The 20,636-nt window shown below is 41.7% G+C and overlaps 1 protein-coding gene across 10 annotated transcripts in view; it reads right to left on the bottom strand.

The window, feature by feature from the left end:
• BRD4 (bromodomain containing 4) overlaps positions 1-20,636 on the bottom strand; it is a 212,417-nt gene that overhangs the window by 133,947 nt on the left and 57,834 nt on the right. For 7 of the 10 annotated variants that reach the window (XM_030545380.1, XM_030545374.1, XM_030545383.1 and 4 more), the window contains exon 2: positions 14,500-14,594. The exons of 1 other annotated variant lie outside the window; for it this stretch is intronic. The gene's annotated coding sequence lies outside the window, so the exon portion shown is untranslated. Of the gene's footprint in view, positions 1-10,940; positions 11,054-14,499; positions 14,595-20,636 lie in introns of all 10 variants that reach the window. 2 more of the 10 variants (XM_030545377.1, XM_030545381.1) reach the window with 1 other exon arrangement.

The following is a 20,636-nucleotide window of genomic DNA, read 5'->3' as shown; positions in this document are numbered from 1 at the left end:
TTTTCAGATGGATGCTGAGGTGTGCTAAAAGCATGGGACCTGCCACCATGACTTTTGGGAACTTAACATCCCAACCACAAGCACACAAACATACATGTAGTAGGTTTTCTTCTGGGCCAATACCCATGCAACCTGAGCATTTTTAAGGTATTCAGCACATAACCTTACAGCAAAAATGGGGTAAGTCATCTGAAATGGTCGAGCCTGAATTTTTTTTTTTTTTCAAAATACATTTCAGTTTAACCAGATTCCATCCATTTTAAATCCAAGCAAACAGAGGCAACATCAACAAGCCCTTTACCTACTGGAGGTGGGGAGAGGGTAAAATTTTCAAAAAGTGCTTAAGTGACTTAGGTATCTAAGTTCCATTTTCAAAAGTGATTCAAGTGTCAATGAGACAGGCCGTCACATCACTTAAGCGCTTTGAAAATTTTATCCAAAGTAAACTGTCAAAGTCAAAAAGGTGTTGAATGGAGTGTAAAATAAAAACTGAAGATTTGACAGTGTTCATTTCACATTTCTAATTTATCTGAAGAACTAAAATTATAAGCCATTAGCAGCAACTCAGACGTTTCCAGAAAGAAAAGTCAGTGTAAGTAAAACAATCCTCACTATAATCAGTAAGTTCACCACTAGCCTCAGGAAACAGGAAGTATACTGTCCTCTGGCTTCAGACTGAGGGCTTGTCTACATCAGAAAGTTGCAGCGCTGGTGAGGGAGTTACAGCGCTGCAACTTTGAAGGTGTACACATCTGCAGGGCACCACCAGCGCTGCAACTCCCTGTTTGCAGCGCTGGCCGTACTCCCGTTTTGTCTCGGGTGTAGAGGATCCAGCGCTGGTGATCCAGCGCTGGTAATCCAATGTAGACAGTTACCAGCGCTTTTCTTGACCTCCGTGGAAGGAGGAAGCCTCTGGTAATCAAGCTGGTTTCCTTTCCTGGTTTGCTCTCTCGGTCCCGGAGCCACCCAGCAAACCGCAGGGAAGGAGACCTGCTTGCTCGGGGTTCCGGGACCGAGAGAGCAAACCGGGAAAGGAAACCAGCTTCGCCGCGGTTTGCTCTCTCGGTCCCGGAACCCCGAGCAAGCAGGTCTCCTTCCCTGCGGTTTGCTGGGTGGCTCCGGGACCGAGAGAGCAAACCGCGGCGTTCCCGGTTTGCTCTCTCGGTCCCGGAACCCCGAGCAAGCAGGTCTCCTTCCCTGCGGTTTGCTGGGTGGCTCCGGGACCGAGAGAGCAAACCGCAGCGAAGCTGGTTTCCTTTCCCGGTTTGCTCTCTCGGTCCCGGAACCCCCCTTGAAGCCGCCCAACAGCGCTGCAGTGTGGCCACATCTAACACCACTTGCAGCGCTGGTTGCTGTAAGTGTGGCCACTCTGCAGCGCTGGCCCTATACAGCTGTACTAATACAGCTGTAACAACCAGCGCTGCAAAATTTTAGATGTAGACATGGCCTCAGTTTCTCCTCCACTGAGTCTTCCTCTCATCGGTCCCTACAATAAGGGCACATGACTAAAAACATGACTCACCCAAAAGTGCTGATTCACAGCCTGTAAAAGAAATCCAATACTGCAGACTGGAAAGTGGCCAACTTACTAGGTCATTTTATAATGAGTACGGTCAGAATTCATTCGCGATATTGCGGATTCCACAGAATTAGGCTTCCACCACAATTTTGTTTTAAATTAGCTTACTTTGCACAGTCCACGATTTTGCATATATTTTGAGGTTTGCAACACAATCTCCTCTCCCTGCTTCTCCCCCATTATTACATTAAATGATCTTGAAGAGTTTTGGGCAGGGCCATAACCAGGGCAGGGTAAGTGAGGCAGCTGCCCAGGTGCAAAGCTGGGGGATGGGGCGGGGATGAAAAAATGAGGAGAAACACAGTAGGGAGTAGAGCCTTGCAGCAGGCATAGTACAGTCACCTTACTTGTGCGCTGCTGCTGCTGAAGGCAGCATTGCCTTCAGAGCAGGATGCCCAGCCAACATCCGTCACTTTCCGGCTGTCCAGTTCAGAAGGCAGCACTGCCACCACCAGCAGCGCACAAGTAAGGCTGGCAATATCATGTCCGCTGCAGGGTTCTATCCCCTACCATTTCCCCCCTCACTTTTCCACTCCTCCTTCCCCAGCTTTGCACACTGGGCAGCTGGCCCGCTTGCCCTGCCCCCTAGTGACAGCCCTGCAGTTGCACCAAACTGTCTGGTTATCAAAAAAAATTGCAGGCATAAACTAATAGTTGAACGTTTATATCATTCCAGCATTTTTTTTCTGAAATGAATACATCTACTGTGGCTTTTCCAAATTACTCCTATTAATAAAGGCTCATTATTACTTTTCCCCAATATTCTATGCTTTGTCCACGACTCAGCTGCAATTATTGAAGATCATCTCGCAATTCAGTTAGGGTCTTAATACTGAGAGATTTATGCTGTTATCACACAAGGCAAATACGATAGCTGCATTTTAAAGCAGGACTTTGGCTTTCCCATTTTCAAAAAAAATCAACTATTTCTATTCCCAGGCCTGTATATCAAATAAGCATTGTTAGAATTAGTGACGAGGGTAATGCTTAAATGCAGTTTTAGATCATGAGTCTTCCCAATTGCTTTGCTAAAACTATAAACATGTATCTGAACACAAAGTATTGCAGAAAAGATGTAATGGGAAGTAAAAAGAGCAAAACCATGATACGTACAAACAGCTTGCCAGGGAAAAAAGTAGTAAATATTAAATAAAAAACCCAACATTAAGGTGATATTAAGGTTATCCATTTAAAAATAAGCCTGATAGCACAGATATTAGTGCTCCTACAATATGGATATCAGTCATCTTACATATTACACACACAAACAAGTATTTTGTTAACTAATGTTATCTAGTGCACAACATTAAGCAGCTGAAAGCTAGGAAATGCCAGATTTGTTTCCTTGCATTACCTTAATTCTACCCTCTTGTGCATTCATGTTGTGCACATCCTGTAAAACACACAGGAATCATAATTAAAGACTGTACCATAATGAATATAAACAAGGGGACCAAATTAAGGTTGCATGCCAATGTAAATCTGGCACTTCCTAACTTTCAAGTGCTTGACTTTGTAAACTAAACAAAGTTAGGGGAGTGGGTTCCTAGTTTTTTTTCTTTCAAGAAAGATAAAAACTACATGCAACTAGCAGTCATCCCCAACCTTATGAGTCATCTACAGCATGTGACCTCTTGAATCTTCAGCACTGCAGAACAGACTACTGCTACTCGACCCACAGGACTAACAGCATTAGCTAGCAGTTGAAGGCTGTTTCCCAGAGGAATGGGGATGGATACTTGGATCTAGTGGTTATTGGGGTGGGGGAGAGGGGCGGTAGAGGACAAGCCCAGCCCAGTCTTATTCACATGCATGCTCTCTCTTCCTTGCTCACCAGTTGCAGGAGATCTTGCCCTGTGTGTTGCCGCAGAGAAGGAACACACAGGAGGAGGTTGCTGGCCCATGCACTGGGTACATGAGGTAGCTGGGGGGAAGCTTGGCCCAGCTTTCTTTTTCTTCCTCTGTCCACCCAATAGCCAGGGAAGCCTGGTTGCTATCAGCTCCACCTATAGTAAACAGCATTTTCTATTCTTTTGGAATAGAATATCACTGTTTAATCCCTCCTCTCATTTAACATCACCTGTCCTTCACTGAGGATTGTTTGTGTGTCACGTTGGATGTTTCAAAAACACATTGCTTGAGACAGGGAAGGGAAGGGTTCAATTCTTTAATTTTTTAAATGAAAGGGATTTTACTCAACTTCATGAAAGTTCCCCTTCTGTGCAAAGAACAAACATTGAAGATTTCAGCTCAGAAAGTGATACTTTAGAAAGATGCAACTGTAAAAACTGTGTGGCTCGAAAGTTTGTCTCTCTCATGAATAAAAGTTGGTCTAATGAAATATATTACCACATCCACTTTGTGTCTATAATGAGTAAAGGGAGATATTCTGGGCCAGGTTTTCAAAAGCCAGCCTCTTTGCACTTGCAATTACTGTCACTTGGATATCTATTTTGTGGTTTCAAGGTATTTTAACTGCACCTGAAAATAACTGAGTTAAATATGCCTGCAATTTGCAGTTACAGAAAAAGGAGGTCAGGCCTAGTAGAGGCCGAGATGAAAATTTTGCCCTGCATTTTTTAAAATTGCATCAATCTGTATACCACTACACAACTATACCACTAGCTGTACCATGGGAAAGCAGAGTAACAGTGTTTTGCACAACTCTAGTGACAAACAAGTGCATCTTAATTTAGTAGAAAATTCATATTGTGCTTCCACAAAAGCTGAAAAATGTATTCACGCACCAGAGCAACTGATCCTCACTGAAGACTGGTAACTCATCTATCTTAATTTCTCAAAGAGTACACAAAACAGTCTGAATAATTTTAAAAATTGCTGAGAATGAACAGTGTCTCCAAAGAAAGGAGACATTGGATCACAGTGTGCTTTAGAAATTATAACGAAATCCATTTCACTAACTCTAAGAAACATGTATTATATACATTTTACAGAGGGAAACTGAAGATGGGAGATAAATTTACAGAAGGTCACATAAAAGGTCACATGTCTTGCAGAGCCAGGAACAGAACTCCCAGCTCCCACATACAAGCTTCCACTCCAGCTACTCAAGTATGTCTCTAGAAAAAATTCTACAAGATTATATTTTTTTGAAAGAAACACAGTATTGAGCCTTTAAACGTGTATCAAATTATAAATCTAAATTTACACATCATTCTCCTGTATACAAGCTTTATTGCAATTTACATAATATACACGTTTAATCCAATCTTTACTGCAGCTCTCCTGAGCAAGCCAGGAGTGTTTTACCTTCCACCATGGCATCCAGGCATCTGCTTACAAAAAAAAGGTAGTAAAACCATGATTTGCAGGTGTTAATTCAGAAGTGCAGCAAAAATGTAAGAAAACTATAGTGCTAATCCTTAAGGTAAGATACAACACAGGACAGACACCAAAACTATTTTAAGACCTCTGGCTCCCCCACAAGATTGAGGAAAGTTATGATTCAGTATGGGGCACTCTCACTTTAGCAGCGCTAATCACAGACCATAAACCCACTGTGCCAGGCAAAGAACATATACTGAGCCCAACACTCCAGCATGGTGCTGGGGTGGCATATATCTGAATATCTGTCTTTTGAATGACACCTTTTTAAAAATTTCTCAACATTTGTGCCATTAGACATCCAATGCACTTTGCATAAGAGGATATCTGACCAAGTACCCTGGCCAAATTTCAACTCATGTAAGATCAAAAACTTGTTCATAACACTGACCACATTTTAACAGACTATTACATAACATCCCTGTGGCAACTACAGCAATTACATACATCAGAAGTATTACAGCTGTCCAATTTAGCAGCTGGAAATGAGGGTATGCTCTCCATAGAACACCAGAAAGCCCTCGACAGAGAACTGTTTAAGAATCTACTAGTTAGGTAGTTACACTCAGTACACCCAAACTGCCCATGCAGTTTCGATTCCATGTTATATTTTTCACTTGTTGCTCTCAACTTTGTTGTCTGTGTACTGTTTAACTGTGAACTTATTCACCAACTTGGGGAGATAATTTAATCAAAAAAATTTGAATGACAATTGGGAATTGTTTAAGAACACTTTACTAGAAGTCCAAAAAACCTCAACCAAGGAAGAATGTCATACTGGTTCAAAAACGGACCCTGTTTAGAGAGGAAGTGAATGTGGCTATAAAATTATATATAAATAAAACAAATAGAAGAAAAGGGAATTAATAGTAACAACCATAGGTGCCAACGAGGGGGTGCTCTGCAATCAGTACCTATGGTAACAACTATAAATAAGAAGTTAGGAACTGTAGAAAAATGGTAAGGGAAGGAAAGGGACACAAGGGGAAGCCTAAGGCCAGCAGAGTTAAGGATAATAAGTTTAAGAATATTAGGAAAAAAAAGAATCAGAACCACGATATTAATCCACTGCAAGATGGAAGTGGTAAAATTATCAATAATAATGCAGACAAGGCAGGTGTTCAACAAATATTTGTTTTGTATTTGGAAAAAACAGATAATGTAGTCATATCAATCTTTCCATTCCACAAGATCTAAGGAGAATATTAAACAGCAGATATTAATGTCAGACATTTTTAAATCAGCATGTCAGGATAACTTACCCTCAAATGTTTTACAAGAACTGGTTGAGGATCTCACTGGACCATTACTGTTGATTTAAGTCTTGGAACATCAAATAAGTTCCAAAACATTGGTAGAAAGCTAATGTTACACCAATATTTAAAAAAAGTGAAGTCTAACATTGATTCTGGGCAAGATACAAGACCAACAGATATAGGATCTAAATAATAATAGTGAATTAAAAGGAGGAGAATATAATTAACGCCAATTAACAGTTTTATGGAAAATGAATCCTGTCAAACTAACTGATTTCTTATGAGAATACAGCTTTGGTTGATAAAAGTAATAGAGTTGATGTAATATATCTAGACTTCTGTAAGGCATTTGACTTGGTACCACATAACATTTTGTTTAGTTTGGCACACATTAAATGGATGGCTAACTGACAGGTCTCAAAATGTAACTGTAGATGGAGAATCATCATCAAAGAGGTGTTTATAATATGGTTCTACAGGGTGTGGTTCTTGGCCCTATGCTATTTAATATTTTTATTAATGACCCGGAAGAAAACAAAATCAGCAGCAAATGAGACAAAAGGGGCAGGGGGGAGAGAAATGAAGCAGACGGTTGACTGACACAGTTCATTCTGGATCACTTGGTAAGCTGGGTGTAAGCAAATAAAATGTATTTTAATACAGTTAAATGTAAATGGATACATACTAGGAAGAAAGAATGTAGGGACTATCCTGGGAAACGGCAACTCTCAAAGATTTGCGGGTCATACTGGATAAAGTGGAACATGAACTACCAGTGAGACGCTGTGGCCATGAGGGCTACTGCAATCCTTGGATGCATAAATACGTGAACTTTGAATAGCAATAGAGAGTATCAGAGGGGTAGCCGTGTTAGTCTGGATCTGTAAAAGCAGCAAAGAGTCCTGTGGCACCTTATATACTAACAGATGTATTGGAACATGAACTTTCGTGGGTGAATACCCACTTCGTCGGATGCATGTAGTGGAAATTTCCAGAAGAGGTTATTTTACCTCTGTATTTGGCACTGGTGTATTTGGCTGCTGGAACCTTGTATCCAGTGCTGGCATCCACAATTCAAGAAATGTTGATAAATTGGAAAGGGTTCAGAAAAGAGCCATGGGAATGATTAAAAGACTCCAGGAGCTCAAACAATTCAGCTTAGAGAGAAAATTAAGGGGTGACTTGATTACAGTCGATAAACACCTACAGAGGAAACAAATATTTAATAATGGGCTTTCCAATCTAGCAGAGAAAGGTATAACATGATCATAGAACATCAGGGTTGGAAGGGACTTCAGGAGGTCATCTAGTCGAACTCCCTGCTCAAAGCAGGACTAGTCCCCAACTAGATCATCCTAGCTAGGGCTTTGTCAAGCCTGACCTTAAAAACCTCTTAGGAAGGAGAATCCACCATCTCCCTAGGTAACCCATTCCAGTGCTTCACCACCCTCCTAGTAAAAAAGTTTTTCCTATTATCCAACCTAAACCTCCTCCACTGCAACTTGAGACCATTACTCCTTGTTCTGTCATCTGCTACCACTGAGAACAGTCTAGATCCATCCTCTTTGGAACCCCCTTTCAGGTAGCTGAAAGCAGCTATCAAATCCCCCCTCATTCTTCTCTTCTGCAGACTAAACAATCCCAGTTCCCTCAGCCTCTCCTCATTAATCATGTGCTCCAGGCCCCTAATCATTTTTGCTGCCCTCTGCTAGACATTTTCCCATTTTTTCACATCCTTCTTGTAGTTTGGGGCCCAAAACTGGACACGGTACTCCAGATGAGGTATCACCAATGCTGACTAGAGGGGAATGATCATGTCGCTCGATCTGCTGGCAATGTTCCTATTTATACAGCCCAAAATGCCCTTAAGCCTTCTTCGCAACAAGGGCATACTGTTGACTCATATGCAGCTTCTTGTCCACTGTAACCCCTAGGTCCTTTTCTGAAGAACTGCTACCTAGCCACTCGGTCCCTAGTTTGTAGCAGTCTGATCCAATGGCCGGAAGTTGAAGCTAGAAAAATTGAGACCGGAACTAAGGCATAAATGTTGAAGAGTGAGAATGATTAATCATTGGAACAACTTACCAAAGGTTATGGTGGATTCTCCATCACTGACAATTTTTAAATCAAGACTGGATGCTTTTCTACAAGATGTCCTCTAGGAATTATTTTGGGAAAGTTCTCTGATGCGTTATACAGAAGATCAGACTAGATGATCACAATGGTCCCATCTGGTCTTGGAATCTATGAATATGTACTCCAAAGGGAATGTGTTTGATATCCTTAGCTATATGATGCAAAGTATTTAATTAGACCCAACTGCTATGATAATTTATGTGGTTTCATCAATTTCTTGAATATCCCTTACAAAAAAGGAAGTGAATGGGCTGAATTTGCTTTTACTAAGACTATATAAAAATCCATTCTTATACCATGGACTCAACATGGAGTTGGCACTTATGTCCAACAGTTATAACATTTAAGCAAATATCGGTGCAATTTCACCTCACTATACAGCTTTAAAACCCGCAAACAAAATACAAAAACAACTAATTTAAATTTACAGCAGATCTTTGCTATTTTAATTATGCAATCTGTGTCAGTGGGGAATCACAAATAGGATTACTTTTTCATCTGACTAATTTAGGCAGCTGTTGAGAATAGCATTCATGTCACAAGCAAGACAGCATTGTCTGGAAAAAAATTAATAGTCATACTGCAATAATCTGTTATTAGAATCCTTATTCCCTGCTCACACAATTATGTGTAAACTCTGACTTCTATGGTTACCTACATAGTTTCTCCTCCATATCCAGAGATCTCATTCAGGTGCTTACTACTCACATTTTATCAAAGTCCTTTTGCCCCTAGAGATACAGACTGCTTTGTGATCATGGTAGAAACTTCAGAATTAGATGACATGGACAAGTCCTTCAAGCTCACCTTGTCCATGCTCTGGCCCATGCAGAGCAGCTCCCTATACAGTGCTTTGTCTAACCTTCAACATCTTAAGCAATGGCATTTTCCAACTCTTTCCCAAGGAACCTATTCCACCTTAACAGGCCTGGTTGCTTGGAAGTTTTTCTTTTTTTAAAAAAGTTTAATTTTATTCCAATTCATCCCACTGTTCCCAGTTATTCTCACCTGGCCCATGGCAAGCACAATTCTTTCATTTATGCGCATCTCACATACTTTTATACTCTTTCCTGAGCCCCATAACAGATTTTCACAATATACTGCCATGAAGCCTTCCACGTTCCTCATTAAGTATACTCAGAACTCAAAGAGAGCAATAATCCCATTTTTCTGCACTATTTAAATCCACTGGATTTAAATTATGTGGCAGCATTAAAAGGTGACCTGTAAAGGGGGAAAAGAAAAAAAAAAGTTGATTGTGTCCCCTGTTCTGCTTCTTTAGGGATGAACAAAGGAGACGATTTTCCCCCAAAGCTTTTTCTGCGTGTTTTACCCACGCAATATCAGTAATATTAGTTTTCCCTCTTCTTCTTGGGCATCTAGGAGGACATGAGTGGGAAAGTCTAAGGCTAAGTCTATCCAACAAAGTTTTGCTAGCATAGCTACATTGGTTAGGAGAGCAAAAAAGTCACACATCTCTAACCACCAGCTGTCACTCAGGGAGATAGTTTAATTATACTGACAACTATACTTGTCTTTTGCCAGTATATGCTGCGTAGCCACTGCACAGCTGTACAACACAAAGCCTCTGCAGTGCAGACTACTAGCCCTTAGCCTGGGGTGGGCAAACTTTTTGGCCCGAGGGCCACATCTGGGTGGGAAAATTGCATGCAGGGCTGGGGCAGGAGATTGAGGGTGTGGGAGAAGGTGCAGTGTGCAGCAAGGGGCTCAGCGCAGGGGATTGGGGTACAGGAAGGGTGTGGGGTTCAGGCTCCGGCCCGGTGCCGCTTACCTGGAGCCGCTCCAGGATGGCAGCAGCACGCAGTGGGGCTAAGGCAGGCTCCCTGCCTGCCCCAGCCCCGCGCCACTCCCGGAAGGAGCCAGCACCACATCCCTGCAGCCTCTGTGGGGGCAGGGGCAGAGGGCTCCGTGCGCTGCCCTCTGTCCCCACCCCCCACAGGGGCTGCAGAGACGTGGTGCTGGCCGCTTCCGGGAGCAGTGCAGGGCCAGGGCAGGCAGGGAGCCTGCCTTAGCTCCACTGCGTCACAGGGCTGGCAATCCCGCAGGCTGGATCCAAAAACCTGACGGGCGAGATCCAGCCCGCGGGCCGTATTTTGCTCACTGCCTTAGCCTCTACTTTATGGGGCAGAATGCTGACATTTTCATAGAGCGCTTTTCTTTCAAGTGTTTGTTAAACAGGCATTAAACTGAAGCCAGAATATTAAACTATCTGAACAAAAAATCCTTTCTTTTCAAAGGCTCAGGTTTCAGGCTCTGGTAAGACATAAGCAAGCTAGTTCTCTAACATCTTCCAGCAACAGAGAAGTAAAGACCTTTATAATAAATAACTGCTAATGTAAAAACCCAAGAAGAAATTTCACACACACACATATTCCTTTCAGGCCACATTTATACATCTGAGATCAATAACAAACCCAAATTTCTTCTTTGCAGGTCACATTTAAATAAGCAACAAAACAAGCTTTCCAATAGTTAAAAGGTTTAACAATACTGTATTGCTATTCATTTCAATAATTAATAAAACACTTTTCGGAATGTTTTCAGTCTATTACATACTTCCATTGAAATTTCTATTTACCATAGGTCTTCATATAGCGACATACCTTTATTGCAGCCGCTACAAAGGAAGAAGTCAGATTACGTGGCAACTGAGAGAAAGATGTAAAGGTCAAACAGGTGCATTGGGTAGGGCTAGCAGAGAGGCTCTGGCACATGACTGCAAAGGAAGAGCCAGTAGAGGTGCAAGTTATAACCATAGATAGTACAAGACTGACTCAATTATAAGTAAAAAACCAACTACCTACCTCTTGTAACTGTTCTTTGAAATGTGCTGCTCATGTCCATTCCAAGTATGTGTGTGCGCATCACGTGCACAGTCAGCAAAAGGTTTTTCCCTTAGCACTACCCGGTGGGTCAGTTCAGGTGCCCCTTGGAGTGGTACCTTCATGGAGCCACATAAAGGGCCCTGCCAACCCGTCGCATTTCCAGTTCCTTCTTGCCGGATTGCTCTGACAGAGGGGAAGGTGGGTGGGTCCTGGAATGGACATGAGCAACACATCTCAAAGAACAACAGTTATGAGAGGCAGGTAACTGTTTCTTCTTTGAGTGCTTGCTCATGTCAATTTCAAGTAGGTGACTCCCGAGCCTTACCTAGGAGGCAGAGTTCATGGAACCACTGGATTGAAGCACTGGCATGCTGGCTAACAGCATAATGAGAAGAAAAAGTGTGGACCAAGAACCACATCGCTGCTTTACAGATCTGGATTGGGACCTGGTCCAGGAATGCGGCCAAGGAGGCCTGTGCTCTTGTAGAATGTGCCATCAGCATGAGGGCAGGTATCTTTGCCAAATCATCACATGCTCAGATACAGGATGTGGGCCATGGTGATAGCTTTTGAGAGGACACCAGGAAGCCCTTCATCCTGTCCACTACTACAACAAACAGCTGGTTTGATTTATGAAACTGCATCATTCACTTGATAGAAAAGGCCAATGTCCACTGAACATCCACTGAGTGGAGCCTCTGCTCCTAGCTGTTAGTGTGAGGATTAGGGGAAAAGACTTGATTGGCATGAAATTGAGACACAATTTTAGGGAGAAAGGCTGAGTGTAGCCGAATCTGCACTTTGTCTTTGTAAAAGATGGTATAAGGAGGGTCAGATGTGAGGGCCTTGAGTCAGACACACTTCTACATGAAGTTATTGCGACCAGGAAAGCCACCTTCCATTACAGATAGAGTAATAAACATGTCGCTAAGGGCTCAAATGGAGGCCCCATTGGCCTCAAAAGCACCAGATTAAACGTCCCATGCCGGGATCGGTTGCCGAACTTGCAGGAATAACCTGTTCAGTGCTTTAAGAAAATGACCGCACCATTAGGTTAGTGAAGACCAAGCAGTCTGCCACTCCTGGGTGGAATGCCAAAATGGTGGTCAAGTGAACCTTTATTGATGAGATCAACAAGCCCTGCTGCTTTAAATGTAGCAGACAATCCAAGGTAAAGGATATTGATGATTGCATTAGAGAGGTACGACTGTGAACACCAGATCAACAATCTCTTCCACTTGGCCAAGTAGGTCGCCCTGGTGGATGGTTTACTACTGCCAAGGAGAATCTCCCTAACAGAATTTGAGCATGTGAGCTCTACCGGGTTTAACGATGCAGCTTCCAACCCATGAGATGGAGAGACTCAAGATTGGGATGCTGGAGCTGGCTGTGGTTCTGGGTGATCACGTCCAGAACTCAAGGTGGGGTGACTGGGGTGTCCAATGACAGCTCCACAAGCATGGTGTACCAGCGCTGGTGGGGTCAGGCTGGCACTATCAGTATCACTGAACCGCCTTCCCTTTTGCAGATGACGTTAAACTGGGAGGAGTGGTAGATATGCTGGAGGGTAGGGATAGGATACAGAGGGACCTGGCCAAATTAGAGGACTGGGCCAAAAGAAACCTGATGAGGTTCAATAAAGACAAGCAGAGTCCTGCACTTAGGATGGAAGAATCCCATGCTCTGCTACAGACTAGGGACTGAATGGCTAGGCAGCAGTTTTGCAGAAAAGGACCTAGGGGTTACAGTGGATGAAAAGCTGGATAGGAGTAAACAGTGTGCCCTTGTTGCCAAGAAGGCTAACGGTATTTTGGGCTGTGTAAGTAAGGGCGTTGCCAGCAGATCGAGGGACATGATCCTTCCCCTCTATTCAACATTAGTGAGGCCTCATCTGGAGTACCGTGTCCAGTTTTGGGCCCCACATTACAAGAAGGATGTGGAAAAATTGGAAAGAGGCAAACGGAGGGCAACAAAAATGATTAGGGGGCTGGAGCACAGGACTTAGGACGAGAGGCTGAGGGAACTGGGATTGTTTAGTCTGCAGAAGAGAAGAATGAGGGGGGATTTGATAGCTGCTTTCAACTAGCTACCTAATAGGGGGTTCCAAAGAGGATGGATCTAGACTGTTCTCAGTGGTAGCAGATGACAGAACAAGGAGTAATGGTCTCAAGTTGCAGTGGAGGAGGTTTAGGTTGGATAATAGGAAAAACTTTTCCACTAGGAGGGTGGTGAAGTACTGGAATGGGTTACCTGAGAGGTGGTGGAATCTCCTTCCTTAGAGGTTTTTACGGTCAGGCTTGACAAAGCCCTGGCTGGGATGATTTAGTTGGGAACTGGTCCCGCTTTGAGCAGAGGGTTGGATTAGATGACCTCCTGAGGTCCCTTCCAACCCTGATATTCTATGACTCCCCAGGTACCTTAAGCAGGACGTGTGCGGGTCGCCTTTGACATCAGCTTTTGATAGACTCCATATAGCTTAAACCCCTGGGACCCAGGCATTCACTAACCCTGGGTAGGGGAAGGGAATCCCGACTAACAAGAGGAGGAGGTTCAAATACGATACTACACTAAAATTTATTAACTAACTACTGAAACTATTTACAGGTAGGAACTACGAGTACACTAGGGGATCGTTCGAAAACAAGAGAAAAGAGAACACTCCAACAACTGTCACTGTCAGTAAGAGGGAGAGGCAGTGGGTCAGCAGGGCCCTATATGTGGCGCCATGAAGGTGTGACTCCGGGGGCGCCTGAGCTGACCCAATGGGTACCAATAGGGGAAAAACCTTCCAGCGACTGTGCACATGGTGCGCACACATCTAACTGGAATCAACATGAGCAAGCACTCAAAGAACACAAGGTTACTAAGGCCATGTCTACACTACAGGTATTACAGCGGTACAGCGCCACTGCGCTGCAGTATCATATGTCCCACAACAACAGAAGGGGTTTTTCCCATTGATGAAGGCAATCTACTTCCCCAAGCGGCAATGGCGTCGTCAACTGAAGAATTCTTCCACTGGTTATTTTTTCACGTCCCTGAGTACTGCAAGTATGTTGACTTAACTATTACGTGTAAAGCAGCAATGAGAGGATATGACAAGCTCAGATTTATACACAACCGCATTAAAAGAAGATTTTTGTAATTGGTTTAATTTCCCATCACTACCATGAAAAAAAGTCTGCTATGCCATAACCTCAAGGTATGAGTCGAGACCCTCCATAAGACATGCTGTATGCCCTAAAACACAATTGAAAAAAAATCCAGTCTGAAAGTCATGTCATCCTGAATATTATGGCCTGGTTCACAAGGAAGTAAAATGTATAATGACAGTTACCTTGAAGCAGAGATGACCCTTATGTGTTCTATTTTCCTTCACAGTTGTTACCCTCTCACCTTCATTTCTGCAGCTTTTATTATCGGAAGAAAGATCTGCATGAAAAAAGGTGTATATTACATTAGTATTAGACCTAAAGATCCCAGGAGAAATTAAGTTTCTCCATCCCAGGACCTGTGCCATGTCCTTTAGAGGTCTATTTAAAACTGTACTCCAAGACACACAAAGTGAACGTAAGAACGGCCATACTGGGTCAGACCAACGGTCGCCTAGCCTAGTATCCTGTCTTATGACAGTGGCTAATACCAGGTGTCTCAGAGAAAATGAACGGAACAGGTAATTCATTCCCTATTGCTCATTCCCAGCTTTTGGCAAACAGAGGTTAGGGACACCATCCCTGCCCATCCTGGCTAATAGCCATTGATAGACTTATCCTCCATGAATTTATTTAGTTATTTTTTGAAGCCTATTCTCTTTGTAATTTCATGACGAGAGTGAACACAAGTTAGGAATTAAAACAAGTAAAGTCATGTCCTTCATCAGCTGGAAATGGTATTGATATTGACAACAGTGAAACCCAGGTGGAAAAAAGAAATTGTGTAGGCCACTTGCAATACAACTGTCAACAATGAAGGGTATCACAGATCTGGACAGACTTCTTAATTTAATCTTGTGGTCAACTTTTGTCAGACATTGCAATGCAATGCAATGCAATGCAAGACATTCTTACGAAAAATACATCCTGGAAGACAATTTTATTAAAAGAAGTTACTACTCCATTTTAGAGTCATTGGCCATTCTACTTATGTTTACAACTTGCATATCAACTTCCCCTTCCCAAGACATATAAAAAATTATTTAAAACACTGCTATTTAACAAATGTTAGAGGAAAGCATAACAGGCATCTACGACATTGTTCATGGTGCTTTTCAGTTGTCTGATAAAGCAGAGCACAAAAAGTATGCTTCCCCAATGAAAAATTACTTTCTACCAGCAGTTACATGCTCCACTCCAACATATTATGGCATACTTCACCATCTAACTGCTGGATTGGACTATGAATATCCTTTCAGACCGTCTCTTCTAAAAAGTCCATCCTTCATTTGCAACTGAATTCTCAAAGAAAGAAAATCTTGGAAGTTAGAACCAGACCATCTTTAAATAGGAACAAATGGAGATAAGCAGGTTCCAAAGATGCTGGTATGTGATTTTAATTCACATTTAAGTCAAAACTGGGAAGCTGTAGTCACTAGATTAAACTAAGATGAAGCCCCAGCTGGGATGATTTAGTTGGGAATTGGTCCTGCTTTAAGCAGGGGGTTGGACTAGATGACCTCCTGAGGTCCCTTGCAACCCTGATATTCTATGAATCTATCTAGCTCCCTTTTGAACCATGTTATAGTACTGGCTTTCACAATATCGTCTGGCAAGGAGTTCCAGAGGCTGACAACGCGCTGCATGAAAAAATACTTTGTTTGTTTTACACTTGATACCTATTAATTTCATTTGGTGGCCCCCTTGTTCTTGTATTATGAGGAGTAAATAACACTTTCTTATTTACTTTCTCTACATCACTCATGATTTTATAGATCTCTATCACATCCCCCTGTAGTCACCTCTTTTCCAAGCTGAAAAGTCCCAATCTTATTAATCTCTCCTCATAAAGAAGCCATTCTATACCCCAATCATTTTTGTTGCCCTTTTCTGAACCTTTTCCAATATCTTTTTGAAAATGGGGTGACCACATCTGCACGCAGTATTCAAGGTGTGGGCATACCATGGATTTACATAGAGATACTATATTTTCTGTCTTGTTATTTATCCCTTTCTTGATGATTCTCAACATTCTGTTCTCTTTTTTGACTGCCACTGCACATTCAGTGGATGATTTCAGAATCCGCAAATGACTCCAAGATCTCTTTTTTGAGTGGTAATAAGTAATTTGGACCCCATCATTGTACATGTAAAGGTAGGATTATGTTTCCCAATGTGCACTACTTTACATATATCAATATTAAATTTCATCTGCCATTTTGTTACCCAGTTTTGTGAGATCTTTTTGTAGCTCTTTGCAGCGTGCCTGGGACTTAACTATCTTGAATAGTTTTGTATCAACTGCAAATTTTGCCATTTCACTGTTTATCCCTTTTTCCAGATCGTTTATGAATATGTAAAATAGGACTGGACCCAATACAGATCCCCGGGAGACACCAGTATTTATCTCTCTCCATTCTGAAAAACTGACCATGTATTCTTCCCCTTTGTTTCCTATCTTTTAACCAGTTACCAATCCATGAGAGAACCTTCCATCTTATCCCATGACTGCTTATTTTGTTAAAGAGCCTTTGGTGATGGACCTTGTCAAAGGCTTTCTGAAAATCTAAATACGCTATATCCACTGGATCTCCTTTGTCCGCATGCTTGTTGACCCCCTCAAAGAATTCCAGTAGATTGGTAGGAACATAATACTTTTATTGGATCTCTTACAGCATGGATGTTACTGTAACCGGGGTTTGCCAATCCTGGATGGTGTCAGAGTGAATATCCAGCAGCTTGTGTTACAATTCTTTGACCTCTTCAAGAGCTATATATAGAGAGTCTACCACACATTTAAAGAGCTCTTAAAACTGCCAAAAATCATCAACTATAGACAAAGGAGGCGGTGTTACCAGCTTATCCAGTGAAGACGACAAGATGGTACTCTGAGGAGTAGCTACTTTATCCGCTCAAGTTTCTTGAACATTTCCTCCTGTTGCTGAGGAGAAGCAGTTTGAGTCTCCCTATCACCACAACACAAGAAGGTCAGGGCCCTGGAAAATACTGGCAATATGTTGTCCAGGAAACCCAATATGGCCACCGAGGACCATAGGGGGAATAAAGTGGAATCCACAAGAACAACCCTACTGAGTCAGACCAAAGGTCCATCTAGCCCAGTAACCTGTCTTCCGATAGTGGCCAATGCCAGGTGCCCCAGACGGAATTAACAAAACAGGTAATCATCAAGTGATCCACCCCATCGCCCCTTCCCAGCTTCTGGCCAACAGAGGTCAGAGACAACATCCCTGCCCATCCTGGCTAATAGCCATTGATGGACCTACCCTCCCTGAACTTATCTAGTTATTTTCTGAACCCTGTTATAGTCTTGGCCTTCACAACATCCTCTGGCAAGGAGTTCCACAGGTTGACCATGCATTGTGTGAAAAAATACTTCCTTTTGTTTTAAACCTGCTTTCTATTAATTTCATTTAGTGACCCCCAGTTCTTGTGTTATGAGAAGTAGTAAATAGTACTTCCTTATTTACTTTCTCCACACCAGTCATTTTGTAGATTTCTATAGACCATAGGGAAAAGGGAGTGGAATCCAGGATTGCTCTCAGAAGAAATGAGGAGGAAAGGGGATTCATATATGGGAAAGTAGAAGAATCCTAAACAGAAAGTGATAGTACTGAAGGGAGGTCTTCATCATTGTCCTATTCTTCCTGTAATGGAGGAGCTCCAACTGAAAAGGGAGGCAATGGTACTAGGGATGTATTAGGGTCTGGAGACCAGGACACACACAGTACCTGCCAGCAATGGAGCATCTGGTTCGGCAACCACCAGTAAGTCCTTTTGATACCTGAAGTGTTATTGCTAAAGGTGGAGTTGTAGTATCGATGGACCAATATACTTATCCTTGCAGGATGGTGCCAATGATGGACACAAATCAGACCTCAAGAATTATAACATTCAAAAACCTGTCAGAGAACACTTCAACATCCCTAGTCACTCAATTACAGACCTAAAAGTTGCAGTTCGCCAATGAAAAAACTTCAAAACCAGACTCCAACGAGAAACTGCAGAATTGGAATTAATTTGTAAACTGGACCCCATTAAATTAGGCTTGAATAAAGACTGTATGATGACTCATCCACTCTCAAAGTAAAAACTATTTCCCCATGCTAATTTTTCCCCTACTGTTACTTTCTTGTCAACTGTTGGAAATGGGCCATCCTGACTATCACTACAAACTTTTTTTTTTTCTCCTGCTGATAATAGCCCACCTTAATTGATTAGTCTCTTTATAGCTGGTTTGGCAACATCCATCCATTTCATGTTCTCTGTGTATGTATAATCTTCCTACTGTATTTTCACTGCATGGATCCGACGAAGTGGGTTTTAGCCCACGAAAGCTTATGCTCAAATAAATTTGTTAGTCTCTAAGTTGCCACAAATATTCCTCGTTCTTTGAACCTACTGACTCTCCCCAGTGGTTACCACCTGCCTGACTAAAAACTAAACCACAGAATTATTCTTTCAGCTACATTTGGTTCTTCTATTGACCATAAAAGCTGCAACAGAGAAACATTTCACAGAATATTAGAAAGTGCTAAGTTGCAAGAATTCCTCCCATTAATAAGCTTATTTCACTGATTCTATAAATTGCATATATTAATATAGCTGCATCTGACGAAGTGGGTAGTAATCACAAAAGCTTATGCTCCAATACGTTTGTTAGTCTAAGGTGCCACAGGACTCTGTCACTTTTTACAGATCCAGACTAACACAGCTATCCCTCCGATATATATATATATATATATATTAATATAGTGCTCACAATCACAATTTACTTAACTGATTAAATGAAATGCTACACCATTCACTCACATTAAGATTACTGTCATATTTCCAGTAACCCATTTGTTTTGTAAAAACAGTTTTTGCTGACTTAACTCAGAGTCAGTGACAGTCATTAAAGCCTTTAATGTACTATGTAAGAATTAAGAGGATTCTTTCACATCTGTGGTCCCTGCATGACAAGGTCTTTTATAAGAGGCTGTCTACTGATAGGACTCTGTTACTTGCTTCAAATGGATTCCTTTAAGAGCTATTTAACTTTTCTGGGGTGAGGCACACAGTGGGGGAGGGGTATGCTAAACAGATTTTTTAAAACAGAAGGTAGAAGAAAACAGTCAAAGAAAACACAAATGACCTTGATTTCATGGACAAAATACATTTGTTTCCATTTCATTACCAGTAGTAACATTTCAATTTTTTCCCCTCTTGTTCTCAATCCATCTGTCCCTAAAATATTTTAATACGCCTCTAACACTTACACAATTTGAAAGACTGGTAGCCATGTTAATACCCGACTAGTTTAAATTCTCAGTCATACTGTGGTATTAGTTTAGGGTTTTCCTCATTATTATATTCTGTAACCCTCCATTATTCTGCACTGAACAGTTACTTGAAAAACAAGATACTTCGTTTCATAAGAACAGTACCAGTAGCACTTGGGACACAAATAAGCATCAGCCCAATCATGCTAGGTATTGTACAGTAGTCTCCGCATCAAAGAGTTTATGAACTAATTGAAGAAACGATACAACAGCTGTGGGTATAACAAAAAGGAGAGGGGAAGTCAGACACAGTGAGCCTCAGTATGTCAAACGTAAAATTGCAATTTAGCAGGAGAATAAATAGCAAGAGCAGATTCTCTCAAAACAGGATTTGTCAATTTTGAGTTTAACATTGTTCGTAACTAATGGGGGAAGGGCATGCGGGAATTCAGTCCTAATATTTTAAACCCCATGAATAAAACGTATATTAAAGTTAGGGCTTGAGCAGAAATATAGGGTGAAAGGGTTGGCAAAGAAAAGGCAAAAGCATGCTCAGGTTGGAAAAAGTGAGCCTCAGTTTTTATTAAGAAAAATGTAAGACTAATCAGATTGTTTCCATGATTTTAAACTTCTAAATGTTTTTAAACAAAACTAATCCTCTGCAATGTTTAAAAAATATTTCACACCAAGAATCAGAAAGTAAGGCCAAAGTCTACACTAGAAAAAGTTTCAATATAGTTGTATTGACAAACCTTCCTAGCATACACATAGGTTATATTGGTAAGAAGTACTTTGCTTTCATTTGTATGGCTTTTCCCAGTTCCTTGAGCAAAATGAGCTTTACTGGTAAAGGCATTTTTAGGTCAGTATAACTGCATGTCCACCAGTACTTACTAGTATAGAGTGTAGAACTTCTCTGAAATATATCCTCTTTGAACTAGTGTAGATCTATAAGAAAACATCCAATCTTGATTTTAAAATTGCCAGTGCGGAGAATCCAGTACAACCCCAAGTATATTCGTCCAATGATTAACTACCCT

This window comes from Gopherus evgoodei, unplaced genomic scaffold, assembly GCF_007399415.2.
Source record: "Gopherus evgoodei ecotype Sinaloan lineage unplaced genomic scaffold, rGopEvg1_v1.p scaffold_37_arrow_ctg1, whole genome shotgun sequence".
Classification (NCBI taxonomy): domain Eukaryota; kingdom Metazoa; phylum Chordata; order Testudines; family Testudinidae; genus Gopherus; species Gopherus evgoodei.
The sequence above is the reverse complement of the archived record's forward strand: the minus strand, read 5'-3'. Positions and strand labels throughout refer to the sequence as shown.